The sequence below is a fragment of the Canis lupus genome, chromosome 14, assembly GCF_048164855.1.
Source record: "Canis lupus baileyi chromosome 14, mCanLup2.hap1, whole genome shotgun sequence".
NCBI classification, from domain to species: domain Eukaryota; kingdom Metazoa; phylum Chordata; class Mammalia; order Carnivora; family Canidae; genus Canis; species Canis lupus.
In genome coordinates, this window is record NC_132851.1 from 43,717,308 (window position 1) to 43,740,518 (window position 23,211).

The window sequence follows — 23,211 nt, forward strand, 5'->3', positions numbered from 1 at the left end:
CCTCTTTCCCCTATAATCCCTTTCACTGTCTCTTATATTCCCCATATGAGTGAAACCATATAATGTTTGTCCTTCTCTGATTGACTTGTTTCACTCAACATAATCCCCTCCAGGTCCATCCACGTCGAAGCAAGTGGTGAGTATTTGTTGTTTCTAATGGCTGAGGAATATTCCATTGTACACATAGACCACATCTTCTTTATCCATCATCTGTCGATGGACACCGAGGCTCCTTCCACAGTTTGGCTATTGTGCACACATAGTCATTAGCCAAATTTGGGTGTTCAGCCCACACTACAGTGTAAACTAAGTGGCTACAACAAAGAGACGCAAAATATAATGACTAAAAGCAAATATTTCCTTCCCCCTTCCTTCTAGATGTGAACGGGTCAGGTTGGTGGGGTGGTGCTACCCCACAGAATCACCCGTGGGCATTGACTTCTTTAATTTTTTTTTTTTTCACTCAGCCTTTCTTGTGGTTCCCATTGCACGATCCAAGCTGAGTTACTGTCTCAATGATATTCAGGCCGCATATAAGGAATTAAGAGTTTAAATCCAAGAAAACCAGTTCCATTTTCATAGAGTGACCCAGAATTACTCACAATATGTGTCTATTAACTACTTTCCAAGGAGGTTGGGAACTGTTCTCTCTATCTGGGCAGACAGAGAGTTAGAACTCTTTTACTGAGGGAGAAATCTATAATGGATTTTGGAGAACAATAAACCATCTGCCACACAGCCTACGTAGGAAAGATAATTCTGACTGTAAGAACCACAGTATTATTTTAAGTATTGATTATGTTATCTTTTTTAAGTTTTTCAGAAAGCTGCTTGGTCTTAAGAATTTTAAAGTCTTACTCCTTTGGGAGGAACTCAGTTTTGTTTCAGAAATATAAATAAATTTGAAATTTTATAATGCAATTTAATGGGGAAAATAAGAATCCAGGAACAGAATTATGCTTATATAGAACCTGTATTAATTCTAGTTCATTAAGGAAGGATATTTTGAAAACAAGGCACACAGAAACATTTCTGAAAGTTAACACAGATTGAAAGTTGATTTCATCAAGGCACCTAGTAGCACAGGTTTTAAAATTCTGTTAAGCAGGTATAGGATTTTAAAAGAAGCCTGAGGGATCACTTTGTGTGTATGCATGTTTGGGGCAAGGGAGTGTAGCTGTTCTAAAGGAAGCTGAGAAGACTGAGCTCTGAAGTTCTTCCTGAGGATTTTAATTTTTGTAAATACAACTACTAAGATAATTGGTAGATATTTTTTATATGGAATATATATATATATATATATATATATATATATATATATTCCACATATATTTATGTTAAGAATGGGAGTGGAATTGCTGACTTGTAATGATACGCTCGACTTTTATAGAGACTGAACAGCCAAAAAGTGCTTGAAGGTTAGTCTACAAATTATCCATTGAAACCATCTGGGCCTAAGGATTTCTTTCTTAAAAGCTTTTACAGTTCAGATTAAATTTCTTTAATACTTATGAGACTATTCAGTTAATCTATTACATGTTGAAGGAGGTTTGGTAGCCTATGTTTTGAAGGAATTAGGCCACTTTCCCTACCTTTTCTAACTTACATGCATAGAATTACTGGTAGTATTCCCCTATTTACCTTTTAATAGATAAAGAATTTGTAGTTATATCCTTATTATTTCTCTTGGTTCTTGATAATTATCTTTGTTCTGAAGCCTTTTTTTTTCTGATATTAACTTAGCCACTTATGCTTTCTTTTCTTTTTTTAAAAACCATTTTTGTATGGTGTACTTTTTAAAATCTTTTGATGGGACGCTGGGGTGGCTCAGCAGTTGAGCATCTGCCTTCAGCTCAGGGCGTGATCCTGGAGTCCCGGGATCGAGTCCCACATCAGGTTCCCCGCAGGGAGCCTGCTTCTCCCTCTCCCTATGTCTCTGCCTTTCTCTCTCTGTGTCTCTCATGAATAAATAAATAAAATTTTAAAAAATAAAAAAATAAAAATAAAATCTTTTTACTTTCAACCTATCCATATCATTATATTTGAAGTGAAATTCTTGTAAATATAGTTGGGCTTGAGCTTGCTTTGGTACACCACATTTATTTTGAATGTAGTTCTTTCCAGTAAACGTATCAGGATTTAAAACCAATTTCACCACTATAACATGCACCAAGATTGAGAGACGTTAGTCTGAAATTGTAGGGTGTGCTTCATGGACCTACAAACAATGGGAGTAGTTCATGGGCATTTTTAAATTTAGTGTATAAAAGAAATACCCCTTAAGAATTCAGACAATATATATTTCATTAAAATTTTAAATGTGAGCCAAGGCATATGTTGATGAGTCTCAAACTTTTCCAAAATTAGTTGTTCGTGAATTTCACAACATTAAGGTAAAATTCAAGGATAATATGGAGCATAGAAATGGACTAATGCTATGATAGAAATCAACTCAGATAATTTTTAAAAATCCGTTAGCAAAAAAATAAATAAATAAAAATAAAAATCTGTTAGCATCATCTTAATAATTTTTTTTAAGAAAATGTTTTTCAGATACAAATCTTTAGAAATTATCTATATCTATATCTGTATCTATATATCCATGTGACTATCTTTACATTTTTGGCCTTGGTTACAAAGGATGACATTAATCATGCTTCCTAGAACACACTGTTATACACTGCTCCATGTGAGAGCCCTCTTGTATGTCTATATGGGTATACGCATGCATCTCTGTGTCTATGTATCTATCTCTGTACCTATCACCTATCTATCTTTCCTCCTTACCCAATTCTATGGCTGGTATTTTCATTCTCTTAATACTACATTTTGATAAAAGTTGTGAGCTTTTTTAAAGCCCATTTTATCAATATTTTATGCATGTTTAAAATGTTTACTTATAAATTATGATAATACAATCATGCTTAAGTCTTCATATGGTTCCCTGTATACTATTTAAATGAAGTTCTAATATTTTGTTCTTATTGTAAGGTTCTCTGTTAAATAATTCGACCGGCAGCTCATATTACAGATAAAGACTAGATGCATCCCAGCTGATAATCCTAGACAAGATTCTTTTGGTAAAGAGAACAGGATAAATACATACTATTCATTACCTGTGATTCTTATAATTTAGTTATGAATGGGAGGGTATATTTCCTGTCCCAGTACATCATGTATTTCTAGTCCCAGTACAACATAATAGTAACTAATTATCAGACACTGTGCTAAGGGATTTACATGGATTTTTCTCATATAATTATTACAAAACCTCATAAATTATTATTATCCCCATTTTTTTGACAAAGAATGAAAATCTAAAGAATAATTCCATTATCTGAATTTTTAACTAGAACTCCAGTTGATTCTATTATAGATGGTTAGGGTTACATGAGGTGGGTTACGTCATACTGCCTACACTAGGGTTATCAATATGTGCAAGTGCAGTATATTTTTGTGTTAAAACATTTATAATATATTAGACTCTATAATTTTTGTTTTCGCGTTCAATTAATAAATCAAAGTTGCTGCAGGCAAAGTATGTTTGAATAATGATGAGAGATGCATTTCCTTAGTAAAGAAATATATGGTAAATTCAATGGAGAAATAGATTTCTTAAAGCTTAAAATATCACTATATTCAAGCAACTGTTAAGTTATTTTTGATGTGAAATTTTTCTGATTTTAAGCATATCATTTAGTTATAATTTGAATATCTTTAAAAATGAGTTTTGTCCTTGTTTGGACAGTAGCCTAAGCTTCTTGGTTCTCAATTAGTGTTGAACTGCCAAGTTGTAACTATAGCAGATTAATCTTCTTAGAGTGGATAAATTGCTTATGAATAGGCAACATTTACACATCAATTTCTAAAATCCAGTTTTTATTTAGTTTAATTAATTTATGTGGAGGAGGTTCATCTTTCATTTTAAAGTTGTGGTAAGTTTTCAAATTTCATGCATTTTCACCAGAACAAACCAATCACTTGCATATTATTTTCATTAGGAACCATGATTTTTCTTCATTAGCTTTCTTTACAAGGACTGACATTATCTGAAGAATAAAGTATCCCAGCAGAGTTTCTTTTGAGTCATCTTACTGCTTTTTCAGTAAAAGATTTTTCCTAAGATCTTCCTGAGTCACCAAGAGCAGCAATTTGAAGTCCCAGGCTGGCTGATCACAGTCCACAATCTAAGCTATCTTCAGGTCTCAGATAATTATTTACGATTGGGCATAGAGATGTTAATTTGAATAGAAGACCTTTACTTTTTTGGGATTAGGGTTATGTTTAGGATTGGCAAACTGGGCTGGCTATGCAATTAAAATAGCAAAGAGGAGGGCAGCCCGGGTGGCTCAGCGGTTGAGTGACTGCCTTTGACCCAGGGCCTGATCCTGGAGACCCGGGATCGAGTCCCACGTCAGGCTCTCTGCATGGGGCCTGTTCCTCCCTCTGCCTGTGTCTCTGCCTCTCTCTGCCTCTCTCTGTCTCTGTGTCTCTCATGAATAAATAAATAAAATCTTTTAAAAAAAAAAAAAAAAAAAAAAAAAAAAATAGCAAAGAGGAATAAGAATAATCTTATATATAAATATAGGGAGAATTGTTATTTAACCTTAAACTATACCTAAAAGATCTAATAAAACTTACTGTTAGAATTAACATGGGTAAAAACAAATGCCCTAAGCATCATTAGGGGACAGATTTAGGAATCTTAATGGGAAGAGTTTCTGAAGACAAATTACACAGGTTGAGGTTCCACTTTGCCACCCAAACTGATGGAGACCCATAAGCACCCATGCAACTCCTGACTTTGGAGACCTGGGAGCAGAGCACCCACAATTTATTGCAGATCAACTATGACATCAAGTCAAAGGTATTCCCAGTAGTTGATAGTAAAAAGTGAGGTATGGTAAATGGGGGAATATTTTCTTTGTTTTCTTTGCACAACAGAAACCCATTACAACCTCCTTTTTTTCTTTCCTGTGAGAAAAAATATGAGAGTTTCTATGAGAAACTCTTTTAATATTTACTCCTATACATCTTTTCCATTTTAGTGAGTACTGTATAGACATAAAAACATTATATTGTCAGATTCTTCCCCAGTCCCACACGGATTCAAATTGGTATCCTTGTCTTTACTTGGTTTCTCACCAAATCTGAGCAAGGCAGGAGCCTTTTTTTTTTTTTCTACATTCATAATAATCTTGGTATCCTGCACTTCTCTGCCCATCTCCGCCTCATCTTCTACCGCTGTGGCACTTGTCCACTCCATTCCAGTCACATTGGCCTCCCTCCTGAACCTTCAGCATTCCAAATTTGTTCCTACTTCAAGACTTTACCCTTATTCTTTTCTCTACTTGGAATGCTAGTATTTTTTTTTTCTTTTTTAGTTTTTAAGACCTGTAAGTGACTTATTGCTTACTTTAGTCTCTGACCAAAGTCACCTGTAGGAGGCTTTCTCTGACCACTTCCACTTTTAAAATAGTCGCCTTTCCATCATGCCCTATCCCCTTTCCCTGCTTGAGTTTTCTTCATAGCATAATAAAATCTCTTCATTGTATTTTATTTGTTTTGTATTCATTCATAGTATAATTCCAGTTCATGAAATTAGACTGTGTATTTATTTGCTTTTTGTTGGTCTCCCTTATTAGAATATACGTGCACGAGGCAAGAACACTCTGTATTTATTATTTCATCCCTAAAATTGTACTTGCACAGGGCAGGCAAGACTGGTAAATATCAGTTGAATGGGTATTGAGTGAATATTGGTGTTTAGATACCTAGGATATAATGATTCCTCCAGTTGGAAGGTCCAGGGCATAGTCTTGGGAATGGATGCCTAAGGTGAAGTAGATGTCTTGGCTAAGAACATGAGACTTTCTATATTTATTTATTCAAAAATGGTTTATTGGGCACCAAACTAATACATGGTAATCATGGGTATAGTAGTATATCAAGCAATGGCTCTGTCCTTATGGGGCTTGTATACTAGAGGTGAAGACAAAGCGAAACAAATAAATTTAAGATGTCATAGGTAGTTTTTGACAATAAAATATTCTATGGAAAGGAGAGTTTTGTACCATGTGCCAATATTTTCATTTTAAGGAGAGACAGAAACCTGAGGGGGAGATCCAATCCTGAAGACAGGGAGAGGATGATAGGGCTGGAATTTATGAGCCTCAAGAGGGGACGAGTTTGGAAATCAAGTCTCCAGGTCTAAGCCAGAATTCTTTCCAACTAGATAGTACTGCTGCTCAGGCTGGTTTTCTTCTATAGGAAGAGTCAGCAACGAGAGTTTTCTTGACATGGTGAAAAACCACTGCATCTATACAGCTCTCTAGGGAAGGAGCCATCGAGTCTGTTTATTAGATAGCCTAAGCATCACCATCCCAAGATGCCAAATGCAGCCTGTAGTGAAAATCTGTATTAAGGAAGGAACCTCTAGGCAGGAAGGAAAGCTGCTATTTTTGGAAATGGTGAAATTAGAAGAAAAACCTGAAATATATATGACTGTGAGTTTGTGTTCTTCAAACTAGATGTGACTGCTCCCTTGTGTGCATGTGCACACATCTCTCATCCTGTCTTCTCTGCTCATTATTTTAATGACTTGCATTTTAAACCATGATTCTAGGTTTTATGCTGAGTGTAAGGACTATAATGTAAACATTTTCAAATGTACATGTCGAAGCAAAGGACAGTGCACATAATAGATCAAAGTTATCTATTTAAGTGAATTATATTTATTAAAGAAAATTTGCCCACATTCTTTTTTATTTATTTTTATTTTTTTATGAATTTATTTTTTATTGGTGTTCAATTTGCCAACATATAGAATAACACCCAGTGCTCATCCCCTCTGCCCACATTCTTTCAAAACTCTTCAACGCAGATTTTTTTTTACCCCTGCTATATTTAATTAAGGTGAAAAAAAAAGTAAAATAAAACCTCTCCTAATTCTTTAGACTTCTTTTTTTTCCCATTGATTTTATATATATTTTATATAAGTATTTGTATAAGATTCATTTTTCTGTGATTCTGGCTGCCAGTCTCTGTGCTAAATTAAGCAGAAAGTTGTCCTGCTCTGCATATCTGAGTGGCAGGTGCAGGAATTCAGTGTTTAAGTAAATGTAAGGGAATTGATGATTCCCGTGGATTATTGGGACTGTATTCACTTCCCTGTTGGGTTTGAAATATGACGTCATGGCACTCAATTAAGAACGTGGATTTAGAAAGTCCAAATTCAGAAAGAATTTAAACTTTTTCAGGCAAAATAACTTTACAAGAGTCTAGTCCCATGAGGAAAAAACACTTCTTTTCATTTGTTCTTTCAGTTTGTTTACTTTGATAGTTATCATCTTTGGAATTATGGATGATACCAGACCTATTCCCACCCTCAACCCCCACTGTTTATGAGTGCATTAAAGAGACTAGTTGGAGGCATCCCGGTTTGATAAGAATATTTTAAGAAACTTCAAAACCCTTATCACGTTGTCAAATTTGGATTTCAGCCAGAGTCAACTGATAACTTAGTTTGGAATATATTTGATGTGAATAAAGTCTTTAGAGTAGCCCAGGAGGCTCAGTGGTTGAGCGTTTGCCTTCAGTCCAGGGTGTGATCCTGGAGTCCCGGGATCAAGTCCCAGGTCGGGCTCCCCATAGGGAGCCTGCTTCTCCCTCTGCCTGTCTCTGCCTCTCTCTCTCTCTGTGTGTCTCTCATGAATAAATAAATAAAATCCTTAAAAAAAAAAAAAACTGTTAAAAAAAAGAAAAAAAAGAAGTAAAGTCTTTCACACACACACACACACAAAAACTAAAAATAGCAAAATTAAAACTCCCAGATCAGTAAAATACTATTTAGTAAGAATTTATTGTGAAAACAACAAGGAGCTCTCAAACTGAGAAACAAATGAGGCTCTGAGATATAGTGTTGTAAGATGTAATAGTGAAAATGTGGAGGCCATTTATTCTTTACAGTGATTGGTTATAGGATTTTTGTTTGTTTAGTGATCAGGAATTGGTTAAAGGTGTTTACCTCAAGCCATTTTTCAAGAACCCCTTAAGGTCCATTTATGAGTATCAGAGGTGTTTACAAGAAGTGGCCCAAATTAAGTTTTATTCGTTTTGCAGAATAAGCTAAATTGAGTTTTGCTTATGTGGCCTAAATGTTTTTGCCTGCTCAGGAGGTTTTCAGGTTTGGTCTCTGTTTTGAATTGTACATTAGCACATGTAATTCTTTTAAAACATTAGCAGCACCATGTCATAAACAACTTGAAATAAAGAACTTAAGTCAACCTTTTAGGTTTTCATTTCCCATTGTCTAGATTAAGAATGCCATGCGAAGAGAGCTTTGGACTGAATCTGTAAGACATTTGGACGGATGAAATATTTTAATGTTATCATAGTATTGGAGTATCATAGTATAGTATTAGAGAGATGGTAGTATATTATTATATTTTATTTTTAAAGTGATACCCGTCTTATAGCATTATAGAGAATAAATTATGAGAAGGATAAGGCTGGAGGCAGAGAACCAGGTAGGAGAAGTTTGTAATATGTGTGTCATGTTAAGGACTTCAACCAGTAGTAGTATTAAAAAGGATGTAAAGAAAAGTGGCATAAGTAGGGGCATCTGGCTGGCTCGAGTCAGTAGATCGTGATCTCTTAATCTCAGGGTCATGAGTTCAAGCCCCACATTGAGTGTGGAGCCTACTTAAAAAAATGATAATGATTTTTTTTAAAATGGCATAATTAAGAGATGTGAAGATTATAAGCTGGGCCTAGTTGTGTTTGGATGTGGGGTATTACTGACTACCTCATGGTTACTATATCGTGTGGTGAGGATTTGATGTATACATTATTATTTAGGTGGCTTTTTAAAAATATTTTTTTATTTATTCATGAGAGACACAAAGAGAGAGAGAGAGAGAGGCAGAGACACAGGCAGAGGGAGAAGCAGGCTCCATGCAGGGAGCCTGATGTGGGACTTGATCCTGGGTCTCCAGAATCATGCCCTGGGCCAAGGGCAGGCATGCCATCGCTGAGCCCCCCAGAGATCCCCTATTATTTAGGTGTTAATGAAATGCCTGGGATAAAGGAAATTCTCAGAGCATTTATAAATAATGCTAAAACTATAACCTACATTAATACCTATAATAGCGATTATGATGCTGATGACAAGGAGAGGTCTCTTTTCATGACATGAATATTATACATTAAATATAATATCAAGAATGTATGTATTGCAATATTTTTGAATCAGTATGTCAGTAATGTCAAAATGTGTGTGTCCGGGGGGGGGGGGGAGTTCAAGAAGGATGTTGTAATAAATGTCAGCAACTATAGAGGATTTAAATAAGACTGTATGCTGAGAATTATCCATTGTAATTAGTGACAAGGTTCTTGGAGACCATGACCTACCTGAAGAGCTGCTGTGGGGAAGTGGGAACAAAGGCCTCAAGTGTTTACCCAAGGCACATCTTAAGACCTAAGGGAAAAGTCTGTTTCACTATAGTTATTGGATCATTGTTGTGGCTGCCAATTCACATATTTTTGGGATTGCTGTCTACTTGCCCAAGTACAAACTTAGAATTGTGATAATTTTCAAAATAGCCTAAAAACTTGGGCTAAGAATTGAGCCCACTTGGTTGATTCTACGGTTGCTACTCACTATTGAAACACAGAGACTGCACCAGAAGTCTGCATCTTTCAACCCTGTATTCAACAGCCTGTATTGCACATACTCTGAGATCTCCTGTGGTTTGTGGTTAATCACCACTTGGTCCCTCCAAGCATGGGAGAAACCTACCAGGGACTTTCTCTGCATATTTTAGCACAAATTTTGTGAGTTTGCACAATCAGCTTTTGAAACTTAGGAGCTCTAGTCATCTCCACGTAGGATGAAGGCTACCCCTTGTGACAGTTTTAAGTGGTACATAAGGATGTTGAGCAATTAAGTGTAGACCGTTTTCAAAAAGCTGAGGCTATAAATAGAAGTGCAGAGACAGGGTGTAACTAGAAGGATATGCAAGAATAAAATATTTTCCATGCAAGTAGGACTTGATGATGCTGTTAATGTTTTTGACACATTAATTAGAAAGTTGAGTACATTTTCAGTATCAGGAAATTATAAGTAATGACGTTAAAATGAAGTAACCTTGTCGTTTAGCTTTTCTCTTTATCTGTAAAACAAAACAAGTTAATACAAAATGGTCTTTTATGATCCCTTTATTTTGATTTCTAAAACTCTAATTCTGTAGGCCAGCTTTTTTTGTTTTGTTTTGTTTTTGTTTTTGTTTTTGTTTTTTTGTAGGCCAGCTTTTATGCAGAAAACGTAAACCACGTAATTTTGGAAGTTTAAGAGATCAACAAAAATGACATTTAGAATAACCACAAGAGACTACTAAATATAGGAAAGAGACTGAGGGTGGCTGGAAGCAAAGTGGGTGGGGAGATGGGGTAATTGAGTGATGGGTGGTAAAGAGGGTACATCACCTCATGAGCACTGGGTGTTACACGCTACTGATGAATTACTGAACACTACCATCAGAAACTAAGTATGTACTCCATGTTGGCTAACTGAATTTATAAAAGAATGAATGAATGAATGAGTGAATGGCAGAAATTCCAGGAATACATTCACGTATCAAAAAAAATATTTATATATTTGACTGTATAAATGAGATGAGACTGTTCCCTTACTATATACAGACTGTATAAATTTGGTTTTTTTCTTACCTGATTTCTCTTGAGATACAAACTAGGGCAAGAGTTAAAAATACGAGGGTGCCGGGATGGCACAGTCCGTTAGGTGTGTGACTCTTGGTTTCACCTCAGATTGAGCACTGCACTGGGCTCCATGCATGGTCAGCATGCACTCTGCTTGAGATTTTTTTTCCTTCTCCCTCTGCCCCTCCTGCTTGTGCTCTCTCTCTCAAATAAATTTAAAAAAATAAGATAAAAAAATAATAATAAATAAACAAATAAATAAATAAATATTTTTTAAAAAGGAATTAAATATGACTCTTTTTGCTTGTTAACTCATTTATTTTTTTTCTAATTTCATGGGACATTACTGTCAGCTATTCATTTATTTATATATTTATTTATTTATTATTTATTTATTTTTTACAGGGTATAAAATGATTAATTTTTTTTCTCCTATATGTTTTACTGCATTTCTTGATTTGGCAGAGAACATACATTTGAAACTGGGCTTGCATGTGTGTGGAGAGGCACAATCATGTGTAAATTAACAGTCACAGTCTCATGTGAATATGATGATATCAACTCAAAAGTCAATGACATGTAGGAGATGTATTATGAAGATCTCCTGGAAATCATGTCTTTCGTCATGGTTTCAGCTTTATCTCCCACTCCCCTTTGCCTCCACAGATACCCTCCCAGGAGCCCTGCATCTCAGTCCCCAAAATATCTGTAGACTGTTGGCTATTTAAATGCTTACACTGTTTTTAGGTTGATGGGACCTGTGACAATGATTGGGGAATTTTTAAATATGATTTTTCTTAAATGTGTTATTTTTGGCTTCAGGTGTTTGAAGGTCTCATACAGACACATTGTGAGAATAGTAGGAGATGCTTAGGATAGGAATATAAAAATTAATAAACTGAAAGTATTTTAAAGATGCTATCAGAGTAAGGGGAATAGCTTATGCAAAGGAAACTTGGTATGCTTTGTCTTGATAGGCTTATTTTGCCCTATTATTTTGACTTAGTTGAAACTCGTAAGGATAACTAAGTAAAGATTGTGTTATACTTGTCATTGCAGTTTTGTTTTTGTTCGCTATGCATCTGTTTGAATGAGTATACTGGCTTTGATCTTCATTATTATGGGGCTGTTCACAGGTTACTGAGGATAAAGACTTTACACACACACACACACACACACACTATAGATATATTTCTAATTTATTTAGTTAAGAATACAGAACTTAGGGATCCCTGGGTGGCGCAGCGGTTTGGCGCCTGCCTTTGGCCCAGGTCTTGATCCTGGAGACCCCGGATCGAATCCCACCTCAGTTCCCGGTGCAAGGAGACTGCTTCTCCCTCTGCCTATGTCTCTGCGTCTCTCTCTCTGTGTGACTATCATAAATAAATAAAAAATTAAAAAAAAAAAGAATACAGAACTTAAAAGAGTAGTTGTAGCCTTTTACTTGATGTACATTCCATATAGGACATAATTGCTGCAGAGGACTCTGGGACAGAGATGAGCCATCACTGAGTCGATGAAACCAAATTTTTGCTGCATCATGTGCCTTTTATAATCAGGCTTGCATTATGTTCAAAACAACTAAGGCTATCTATCTCTGTGCTTCCATTTAAAATATTTTAAAAGAATTATCTGTGCTAATTCTTACACGTTTTCAGTATCAGCGCAGATATATCCTTACTCAGAGAATATTAGATGATTGGTTTGCAAGGTATGCCTCAATATTTTTACCTTCTTTTTTTTTTTTTTTTTTTTAAGATTTTATTTATTCCTGAGAGACACCGAGAGAGAGAGACAGAGACAGAGACAGAGGAAGAAGCAGGCTCCATGCAGGGAACCCTGGGATCATGACCTGAGCCGAAGGCACATGCTCACCCACTGAGCCACCAGGTGCCCCATATTTCTACCTTCTTAGGCCAGTTTCTCAGCAAGCCGTTTCCCTACACCTTCATGTGTCATATATGTCTGCACACTCAAACGTGCCGTTTAACACGTGGATTTGTCTGTCTCTCCTGGCTGACAAAAGGGTAGAAGTTCAGACTCCTTATTAATATGTTTGAATATAGTTAGAATACTACTGGCATATATAATATACTGCAAAGGCCAACTTCAGTATAAATTGATTTTCATTATTATATCAATATAGGTGAGATTGTAGTAGGCTTTTATTTTCCTCTTTGTAGAAAAGATTCAGATCTTTGACACTAATATTACATTTCATGAGGTTACATTTTTCTGGTGACAAATTGGATTCAGTTTTAAAATTCTTTTATTCAAAGTACTTTGTGTTTTATAGTTCAATTGAGATAATATATAATGTTCCCTTTTCAACTCCCATAAGTATTTTTCCAGATGTTTATTTAGCATGCAGTGTCCTGTGCAGAATAAATAATTAACACTGTAGAATATCCCAAGAAGTGGAAAAAATATGGTTTCTCCTTTAAAATAAAGTGCTTAATTAAAGTTCCAAGTTTAAGTGTCACTTTTTTTTTTATATCCGGTTATGTCACTAGTTACTCTAAACCATAATGGGAAATTGATACAGGTTTTCATTATTGCTGCTTTCTTAAAATGAACACTAATGTGAATTGATTTTTTTTTCTTTAATAAAGTTTTATTTTAAGCCAGTGGATTGGAAACTCAATGTAAGGCATGGTGAAACTAAAAAAACAAAACAAAACAAAACAAAAACCCACAAATTAAAAAGTATAAAATGAACTACACTATTTTAATCACTTTTGTTATGCACAAACTTAGAAACTGCTCGTTACTGTGTTCATAGTAGTTTAATTATCATTAAAATCAGTTTAATAAAATCAGTTTACTAACCTACCCCCTAACAAATTAAAAGGCAAAGAATAGGTAAGAGTCATCCCTTTTCTTTTAAAGTGAACTTAAGCCCATAGATTCTTCCACCAATATGTGCTGGGACCTTAGGTTGACTTTTTTTACAAGTCACATATTCAAATGTTTAGTTACACAGAATGAATAGGACTACCCCCAAATAGAGCTAGGTATGATAAAAACAATATTCTGGATATAAAAAGTCATAAAATCCACAAAATGAATGAACTGATGAAGTTAAATGAGCTCATTTGCTATAAACTTAAGTACAGGATATCCTTATATTTTTAAGGGACAATATAAAGAAATGGATTTGGATTTTCTATATAGTTTCATTCTGCTTGATTTACCAATATAACTTCTTGCCTGATAAGCAATTCTAAAAACTAACATTATAGCTGTGAAATTTATTTTCTAACAGGCTTAGGAGAGGCTATTTGTATAAAATATATCTAATAAACATTGTATAGTGTCTTAATACAAAACTGTTAAGTGAACTTCAGGGGTACAGACAACGTGAAAAATAATATTTCTATGAGCCTTTTCATCAAATATTTCAGTATTCCTAAAATGATGCCTCTGCATTTTAGTTCAACCAACATTCTTTTCCATCTGTTATACACCAGGTACTATTTGATTCACAGTCAAGTAAGACCCATTCCCACCCCAGCTCAGTGATTGGTAAGGAAGAAAAATGCGATCATATATCATAATCCAGTCTTATAAATTCTATCACATCCATATAATATCATAGTGTTACGTAGACGTAAAATAAATAGGTATACTTACAGGTGGCTAAAATATTAAAGAGTCATAGGGAAAGCTGACATTGCACTTACAGTCACAGGTAATGTGAAATATAATAATGGGTACAGAATTGGCTCGGATTTTGAAAAAGTTGTGAAACTGGAAAATTGAACAAAATTTTCAGGCTCATAGGCTAGTGAGGAAAACGGAACATGGCCATAATACAACGTGGTCGTTATACCCAATACCATACGAATAAACTCAGGTCTCAAGGGGTGAAAAGAGAGGCAGGATCAACTGCTGTTAATTATTTCTACATGGCAGGTTCATTAGGGCCTCAGTGAAAGTTGTAAAAAGTTAAAGTGTCTTATATATCATTTAATTTACTGATGCCATCAATATTTTCAAAATGAAAATATTCCAGTTATAAAAGTTCAACATTGGGAGACTTCTCTGAGTTTACCTACTCCTTTAGATTCTATATAAATAACATTCCAAAACTTGTTAATTCTAATGATGCAATTTCTTAAATCTGCCTATTTTTTTTTATGAATAAAGCCACAACTGGAATTTACTTTCTCTTAAATTGTTATAGAATGGACACCTTGTTAATTTTTTTCATAAAATTTAATCCAATCCTTTCTTTAAAGAGTTGTAGATTTCCCTTCAGTCCTTTTACTAGTCATTTATATATATATATATATATATATTTTTTTTTTTTTAAGGATTTTATTTATTCATGAGAGGCACACAGAGAGAGGCAGAGACACAGGCAGAGGGAGAAGCTGGCTCCCTGCAGGGAGGCCGATGTGGGACTCGATCCCGGATCCCAGGATCACACCCTGAGCCACCCCGGTGTCTCTAGTCATTTATATTAATAGAGAATACCTTCACTATTGATTTACATTAATTACCACTGATTTAAATTAATATTATTATTGTTTTATTTGCTTTCTTTTTTTTTTATTTGCTTTCTATACCAGAACCAATAGGCCTGCCTTTTTGTCTTTTTAACTGTTTTATAACTCATAATAAATGCACACTGTATTTTATATAGCCATTCATTTATTGGCAATTGTCTCTTTTTATTTTTTTTTCTAGGAGACATTTAATATCTTTGTACATGCTTTCTTGTGTACAATTACCACATTTCCCTGGGGCACGTACAGAGGTCTCATATTATTTTTTATTAAATATATATATTTTAATAAGCCCTGTGAGCTACCCTTCAAACTATCCATCCCAGTTTAAAAACTTAGAACAGGGGGATCCCCAGGTGGCTCAGCGGTTTAGCACCTGCCTTTGGCCCAGGGTGCGATCCTGGAGTCCTGGGATCGAGTCCCATGTCAGGCTCCCTGCATGGAGCCTGCTTCTCCCTCTGCCCCCCCCCCCCCATGTCTATCATAAATAAATAAATCTTAAAAAAAAAAAAACCTTAGAACACTAACCAATATGTGATGATGCCAAATTTTTATTTTTCCAATCTGATACACAATGTTTGTCCAAGTTAGGGTGACAACAAAATATATTTTTCCCAACCAGGAATCTTTTAAAGGAACAGGAGGTGCTATTCACAATTTTCCTAGGATAATAAGTATAAAAAAAGATGGCTAGGGCCGAACTAGAACATATTGCCACCATCATTAGAACTAAATTTCTAAAACCCAAATCTTATTATTTGATTCTTTTTATCTTTATACAACAGTGTACATAAATTCCAAATCCTTCATCTAACTATATGACCTTTCATTGACCTGAATCTGCCTGCCTTTAGCTCACAAACTCCTACTCCATCTTTCTATTTAATACGTGACCTAGTCACCTCATTTCTAAGTTCTTCGGGCCCCACTTGGGCTCCTGCTACATCTTACCTTCCCAATCTGTTTCCCTGCCACGTCTATCTGCTGATGCCCCACATTTGCTTAAAGATCCAGCCTAGTTCTACATTCTCCGAGGAGCTTTCCAAACCTTCCTATTCAGGATTGCTTTACTTCTTATTCTATTCTACTTTATTATCTATTATTCTTCATTTTTATATCCTCCTCTTCTGCTCCAGGGATAATGGAGTGCGGGCACAGTGATGAATATATGTGATTAATATGGCACAATGATTAAGAGGTAGACTTTGGACTTGAATCCCAGATCTGGGGCAAATTGCTTAATGACTCTGCAACTTAGATTCCTCACGGGTAAAATAGGGATAATTGTTTCTCTCTTCTAGGACTTTCACAGGGTCAAGTTAGAAATACATGTAAACCGTTGTTACTTTTACAATTGTTACTAATACGATATAATACTAACACAATTTCTCTTAAATACTGGTTTTCGCCAGTAGTTAGACATTGGCTTTCTGAAATTCTCTTTGGTTTATGCCCTAAAGAAACTGAGGTGGATCTGTAATGACTGTTTCTGAATCAGCTCATGGGGGTGGGGGCAGCAGATTGTAGAGTTAAAAATTCAATGTTGGGGTTGGATTGGATCAGATGATATCTTGAATCTACTACCAAATAGCTGTGCTCTTAGACAATTTTTTTTTTCAGTTTCTTCTGTATCCATTCTAAAGTGCAAATAGTGATAGGGCCAATCTTATAAGATCGCGGTGGCCAATTTCTCTCAGTACTGAGCTAATAAATGCTAACTCTTGATGATGTACTTCAAACACGGTGGCTCTAGGTCCTTAGATGAAAATCCCTTCCTTGCTCCAGTCAACCAATCAACAAACTGACTACTTTCATTATATGAATAATCAGACTAAGCTCATCTGAAATATTCACTGAAATCTTTTCTTTTTTATTATGAAGCAAGATGCAGTGATTGGATACAAGCCTTCACATGTGTTTTTCCAAACTAAATCCAATAATGAGTGGTTTCTCTCTCAATTATTTGTACTTTACCAAATAACATTTTTAAAGGAAAAACGAATTCTGAGTAATACTTCAGAAGTCCTCTTGAAATCATTTTCAAATTTCCCCACTATTACAAGAGATTTAAATAAATCATGCCCCTCTTGATGTTGTATTTGTGGTATGGGTGTATGTTGTGATTTCTTGGATTTTATAGAATTAAAGCAACATCAAGCTGTATGTTGCATTATTATGAACTGATAAAAAATTTATTTCTCCTAGTAAGAAATTAATTTTAGGAGTGAATTTTATTTGAATATTTCAGATTATTCAAATTTAACTTTTATTTTTATGCTTTAAAATCCATGTCTTTACTATTACTTTTTATTATGGAGAGTAAAGGTGGATTTTTTATTAATATTGATGTTTTAAGTATAATAATTATTCAAAACTTAAAATTAATTAAAGGAAAATGTGTTTCAGAATATTTTAATATAGAATAGGACAAAAGTGACTGAATTTAGGGACAATACATATCCATAGAAAAAATTTATCTGTTTTTGAACGTATTTAAATAGAGTAATACAGTATATTTCTCCTCGATTTTTTTTCGAGTGACAGACATGGTGATTGTGGATTTTTTTCAGTTACCATAGTAGCAGAATGTTGTTCATTTTCACTGCTGTAATATTGATAGACATTTTAGATTGTTTCCAGTTTGAGACTATGAGACATATGGATGAAATAAATACTCTTGTGAATATTTAATGCACATGTTTATTCATTCTCTGGAGAGAAGAATTACTTGCTTTTATATTTATGATTTATAATTAATTTATTACGATTAATTTATAATTAGTTTTAGATTATGATTATGATCAGCTTCAGTAGATAGTGTCAAACAGTTTTCCAAAATGAATCAGTCATATACCCACCTATGAGAAGTTTATAAGGAGTCAAATTACTTTACAATATCATTTGTATTACCTTTATTTTCAGTTTTAGCCATTTGGGGCATATGCTGAGATATGACACTGAAGTTTCAATTTAACATCCCTCATAGGGAATGACCTATATCCTTCTTCATATGGCTTGTTGAAATTTGAATATCCTTTTTCTATAATTTGCCTTTTTTCAAGTTCGTTTGCTAAAGTTACTTATACATACTCTGGATATTAATCTTTTGTTGGTTTTATGTATTTCAAATGTCTTTTTTTCCAATAGTGGTTTTATTTCTCAATTTCTTTGATGGTGTCTTTTGACCATGAGTTCCTAATTTTAATATAGTCCTTTTTAGCTATTTTTTCTTGTAAGGTTAGTGATTCTTGTGTCTGGTTTTAGAAAACTTTGGGTACTACGAGGTCATGAAAGCATTCTTTTATGTTATCTTACAGGCATTTTATAGACTCTATATGGTTTCATCCTTAATATGTGCATTCCACTGTTTATGGTATGAGGTAAGAACACATATTAATTATTTCGTATATGGATATGCAATGGATACAAGAACATGTCCTGTTTCTCTGCAGTGTCATCTCAGTGATAAATCAAGGGTCCATCTACATGTGCATCTAATTCTGGAGTATTTTGTTTTATCAATTTTTTTTCTCCCTAAACCATTTTAACAAATTCATAGTATACCTCTATAATAAGTATTTACATTTTGCAATAGGAACCTAAACTTTGTTCTTCATCTTCAAGGTTATCATGATTTTCCTTTTCCATTTATATTTCCATCATATTTGAAATAGGTTTGTCAAAGGAAACCTACAGATACTCCTTTGGGACTACAATCTATATCGATGAATTGGGTGGATATAAAATACTGAATATTTAAGTCTATGACCATTGAACCGTCCTGCCCTACAGGTTCACAGTCAAGACTATAACATTGGCTAGTAGGATTTCATTTCTGTAAAGTTCAGAAACAGGTAAGGCTAACAGTGATAGAAATCAGAATAGTGTTTATCTCTTGGAAGGAGGGTTGACTGAAAAGCAAATTTGTTGGGTGGTAAGAAACTTGGTGGAATAAGAGAGAGCAATGTATTTTAATATATTTTAAAGTTTATACATCTGTCTTTCTTGGGAAGGGCAGTTTTAAGGTGTTTTAAGGTAGAATTTAGTGATCCTTCACTTACCTACAACACCCAGTGCTCGTCACAAGTGCCCTCTTTAATACCCATCACCCATTTAGCCCATCCCACACCCACCTCCCTCTATCAACCCTCAGTTTGTTCTCTGTAGTTAAGAATCTCTTATAGTTTGTTTTTATCTCTTTTTCCTCCCTCTCATATGTTCGTCTGTTTTGCTTCTTAAATTCCATATATGAGTGAAATCATGTGGTATTTGTCATTCTCTAACTGACTTATTTTGCTTAGCACAATACATTCTACCTCCATCCACATCATTGCAGATGGCAAGATTTAATTATTTCTGATTGTTGAATAATATTCCACTGTGTGTGGTGTGTGTGCGTGTGTGTGTACACCACCTCTTTTTTATCCTTTCATTCGTCGATGGACACTTGAGCTCTTTCCACAGCTTGGCTCTTGTTGATAATGCTGCCATAAACATCAGGGTGCATGTGTCCCTTCAGATCTATATTTTTGTCTTCTTTGGGTAAATATCCAATAGTGCCATTGCTGGGCCACAGGGTAGCTCTATTTTCAACTTTTTGAAGAACCTCCATACTATTTTCCAGAGTGGCTGCACCGTTTTGCATTCCCACCAACAGTGCAAGATGACTCCCCTTCCTCCACATCCTCGCCAAAATCTGTTGTTTCCTGTGTTGTTCATTTTAGCCATTCTGACAGGTGTGGGGTGAGATCTCATTGTGGTTTTGATTTGCATTTCCCTGGTGGTGAGTGATGTTGAGCATCTTTTCATGTGTCTGTTGGCCATCTGGATATCTTTGGAAAACTGTCTTCATGTCTTCTGCCCATTTCTTAACTGGATTATTTATTTTGGAGGGATTAAACTTGACAAGTTCTTTATAGATTTTGGATACTCATCTTTTATCAGATATGTCATTGTAAATATCTTCTCCCATTCTGTTGACTGGCTTTTAGTTTTACTGATCATTTTTTTTCACTCTGCAGAAGTTTTTTCTTGATGAAGTCCCAATAGATCATTTTTGCTTTTGTTTCCCTTGCCTCTAGTGACGTGTCTAGTAAGAAGTCACTGCGGCCAAGGTCATAGAGGTTGCTGCCTGTTCTCCTCTAGGGTTTTGATGGCTTCTGTCTTTCATCCATTTTGAATTTATTTTGGTGAATGGTGTAAGATAGTGGTCAAGTTTCATTCTTCTGTCTGTTGCTGTCCAGTTTTCCAAACACCATTCATTGAAGAGACTGTCTTTTTTTTCCATTGGATATTCTTTCCTGCTTTGTCAAAGATTAGTTGTAAACCTTATAGAACTACATTTTTGGGATCTATAAGCTTTACTGTATATAAATTACACCTATGAAAAATTCTTTTAAAAATTTAACAAAAGTGACATGGCAATTTTTAAATAAATAAATTCAGGATCAGGGAAAATCGAATGCCAGAAATTGTATGCATACTTAGGATTTTAGATTATTTAACAAAAGTCATGATTTTGTGCATTTATGGATCTTATCAACGAATAAACTTTTGTTTTCATAGATTTACTCTATTGTTTTCCTCTTTTCAATTTCATTGACTTTTGCTCTAATTTTTTTCTGCTCTTTTAAATGTCTGTTGCCCTTCTTTCTCCAGTTTCCTAAATTAGAGGTTTCAATTTTTTATTTTAGATCTTTATTCTTCTGTAATATATGCATTTTATGATATAATTTCCCTGTAAGAGCTGCTTTTGCTACATCTGACAAGAACCCAGATGAACACACACACATTTTGGAGAGGCAGTACACCTAGCAGCTACAATTTTCTGATGAGTTCAAGACAAGTCATGGCTTTTCAGTTTGTTAAACTGTTTCCTTAGTGTTAAGGATGGAAATGGAAAATCCTAGGCTCTTTACGTATTGGAGCTGAAATAGGAAGCTGATTAGTACATTTTAGTAGTTAAAATGTTTATTTTACATACTACTAGGAGTCTTAGTTCCCTGACCTCCTCTACTACTTCTAATTTACTTGTTTACATGTTTGTACTAACATGTATGTGCATAATGAATGCACACTAAAGTTTGAAGAATGTAATTATTCAATATGTAAGGTATTTTTAAAGTGTGTAAATTTATTTGTGGATTACTCATTATTATATTAATCTCTGAACATTTTAATGCTATATGTTGACTTTTTTATACATAATTAAAATAATCTGGAATAGGTTACCAGAAGAAGCATTGATTTACCTTATTTAAAAACATGTTCAGGGCAGCATGGGTGGCTCAGCGGTTTACCGCCACCTTCAGCCCAGGGCGTGATCCTGGAGATCTGGGATCAAGTCCCACATAGGACTCCCTGCATGGAACCTGCTTCTTTTTTTTTTTAATTTTTTCTGGGGGGGCTGCTTCTGCCTCTGCCTGTCTCTCTCTCTCTCTCTTTCTCTGTGTGTGTGTCTCTTGTGAATAAATAAATAAAAAATCTTAAAAAAAAACATGTTCATGGAAAGGAAGTACTGATTTTTCATACACTAGTGAGGAGAGACAAATAAAATATTATGAAATTATAATATCCATTGGTAAGAATTAATTTGAAGATTAACAAGGTCATACATGTTTCTCTATAATAATATATTATTTGAATTTCAAATGACATGGAATAGATTGAATACATTATTTGGTACAAATATTATTGGGTTCTAACTATCATTAAAGAATTTTGTGAAATAGTTGTACACTACTTGATGTAAACAACAGTAAGAAATCAGTCCCATCATTGTTCTATTTAAAATGCATTAAAGAACAATAAAAGCAAGTGAAATTGATAATAATATCATAAAATTCATACTCCCGCCTAATAGTTGATGGCAAAACATGAGAAACATCTTCATCATAGTCAGCAAAAAGGTGAAGTTGCCAAATACCATAATTTAATTTTTATATATTAGACAAAGAGAAAGTAGTAAGATAACAAATTTAAAGTGAGAGCTAATATTTCATATATATTAGGTAATATAATTATATGCCTTGAGATCCACAAGGATACCTGGAAATAAATGCACAACAGAATCACCTGGGAACTTAGAAACGTATTGATGTCTGCATTTCACATCAGCTCAAATAGAATAAATCTTTGAAGATAGGGTTCTTGTCACCTGATTCTGGCTTTTGTTTTCTTTTTCTTTCTCTTTTTTTTTAATTGTTTGCTTGTTTATTTTATTTTGTAACCTCCTCCAGTCGTTCTGTCACAGAGTTGACAGATAATCATCAGTCTAGGAAACCATAAAGACCAAGCAAGGAAGGTCCAAATTGTTCTGTCAGAGACTGTTTAGCTCACTCTTGCTGTTTCACGCTACACTCTTAAACGGTTTTATTAACTAAATGATAGAAATGAATCCATTTTTCTAAGCTACTTAGTGTAAAATTTAGCTATTTTTTCTCATTTGATATTAGGATCAAAATTCTAGCAATTTCACAAAGTTGCAGTAAAATGTTTTATTTTTTTGATATAGAACCTAGATTCTGTGCAGTCTGACATTTGTGTTAATATTTTTAAGCTACTGAACCGAAATTCAGTATTGATATTGATAAACCTATTGATTTATCAACATATGACACCAAAATTTTAATGAAAGCTATATAAAGAAAAATGCAAATCTTATGGTTTAACTCATTCTTAAAGCTTCCAGATAATATTGCTATCATCCCTGTAACTATAATTTAATATCCCATAACAATGGTTATCCCACTGAAAATGTACTAGTAAATCTATTCCAAAGCTAATTTCAGTCACATTTTTCCATTCCTTTTCAACATCTCATTTTAAATAATTAATTCAGAATAGATTACCAATAGCATTTTCCATACTTTTAACCAGTTGTAAACTTGTCTTATTACCCAAGGTGTTTGAGTTAAATACCTGCAAATTCTCATTAGGGTAACAATAAATTTAACTCTTAGGATCAACAATGCTTTGGGAC

The 23,211-nt window shown here is 34.4% G+C and overlaps 1 long non-coding RNA gene across 2 annotated transcripts in view; it reads left to right on the forward strand.

Moving 5' to 3' along the window:
• The window catches only part of LOC140604033 (uncharacterized), a 247,272-nt gene that overhangs the window by 178,073 nt on the left and 45,988 nt on the right, over positions 1–23,211 (forward strand). The gene's annotated exons all lie outside the window — the stretch shown is intronic.